Consider the following 1,851-nt stretch of genomic DNA (forward strand, 5'->3'; position numbering starts at 1 on the left):
CGTCTGAGCGACATCACATAAAGGGCTTTTAAAAGAAATGCCACAGTCGGACGTCTGAGCGACATCACATAAAGGGCTTTTAAAAGAAATACCACAGTCAGACGTCTGAGCGACATCACATAAAGGGCTTTAAAAGAAATGCCACCATCGGACGTCTGAGCGACATCGCAGACAGGGCTTGTGACAAATGTAGATAACAGGTATGCCACCGTCGGACGTCTGAGCGACATCACAGACAGGGCTTATGACAAATGTAAACAACAAGTATTAGTCCATCCACAAGAATAATCTTTTAGCCGGGTTTATCACCCTGGTAGTCCACCGAAGTTTTGTCACTGAGACAGATACCTGACAAGATAAGATGAATACAGTACTTGGACAAGTACAAGATGATTTAAGGAGTTGTGACTCTGCAGAGTTTGTACTACTGTCCACAGCCAACGGATTTCCGTAGTCATGAAGGACTAGTTCCGTTTACGGTATTTCGGAAGAAACACATTTAACTAGTACACACCCATTCCAACTCACGATGCCAGGAATCATCCTAGGCAACGTCCAAGAAAAACTTTGAGACGGGGAGGCCACAACCTCGAATAGCATGGGATCCAATTTCTATACGCGTGCTTTGAGGGGTGCCCCCCTCTCGGTCCCAACCAGAAACACCCATGCCCCCTGACCGGATGACGGGCTTTAATCCAGCGCCATGGAACCCTCATCCCGGCCTCTCTACTTGGTGTGTACCAGGAAAACGGTTGCAACTTACTACGCCATATTCCTTGCGGAAAACATATGGCAGCACAGGAAGGAAGTGAATGGGAATATGATTTGATCATGATGATACTACTATCAAATGGACTGGCATAAGACTGGCATGTCACAACACTACCATCTTACCATTCCTCATTCCATCTCATGGCCTTGCCAATATGTATCCAACAACATATGGCTTTCCGAAACTTACTTTCCACTCTGTGCATGAAATATAACATTCTATGATATGTTCATTAACATGCCATGAAACTCCTAAAATGCAAACATGCAACAAACACTTCATCATATCAATATTTCAAACATGCTTGCCTGGTTTGGAGTAGTCGGAGTCTATCTATGCAAAGTTTGCGGCTCCGTTGCTTCCTCCGGAATCTACGGTATAAGAAAAATATGTACGTAACGTAAATACCGTGAGTGTACAGAAAAGTATTCCAAATGTTTTTCAAATAAATATGACAAAAAACTAGACAGAAAAATAAAGATGACAGAAAAAGAATCAATCAAAAACCATTTTCTATTGAGAAGTTATAAGAGTTTTGGTCCAAGGACCCATCTATAATGAAACAAAAAGTTTCCAGGGGGCTCTGCGGAAAAGTCCAGAAAATGTTTCATTTAAAAGAAACGGCTGAGAGACTGACAGGCGGGCTCCACCTGTCAGGTTTGAAATTTCAAACGAGGAAACCAGAGCGCGACGGCGCCCGAGAGGTGCGGTGGTCGCCGACGGCGATCCACGGCGAGGCAAGGTGATCGGGGGTTACCTTCGTGATTAGTGAACCCTTCCGCGTCTGTGAGTGGTGGTGGTGGTCGCCGGTGAGCACTGTGTCGACGGCGGCCCTTGCTCCGGCGGACGGCGGTTCAGGCAGTCGTGGATCTCGCCGGAGGGAGCTGCGGTGTCCAAATTGAAGTGGGGGTTAGCCTACTGGAGGTGGTACGAGGCTACGGGCAAGAGCAGGGCGGCGGAGGAGTTATCACCGAAGAGAATGTTGCCGGAGCCCGAGGCGGACGGAGGTGGCCGGAGTCGAAGAAGAAAGGCCCCTCGAGGCTCTCCTAGTGGCTAGGCGGGGTCTAGTGAGGTGGTGG

Source organism: Triticum dicoccoides, chromosome 5B (genome assembly GCF_002162155.2).
Source record: "Triticum dicoccoides isolate Atlit2015 ecotype Zavitan chromosome 5B, WEW_v2.0, whole genome shotgun sequence".
Lineage (NCBI taxonomy): Eukaryota > Viridiplantae > Streptophyta > Magnoliopsida > Poales > Poaceae > Triticum > Triticum dicoccoides.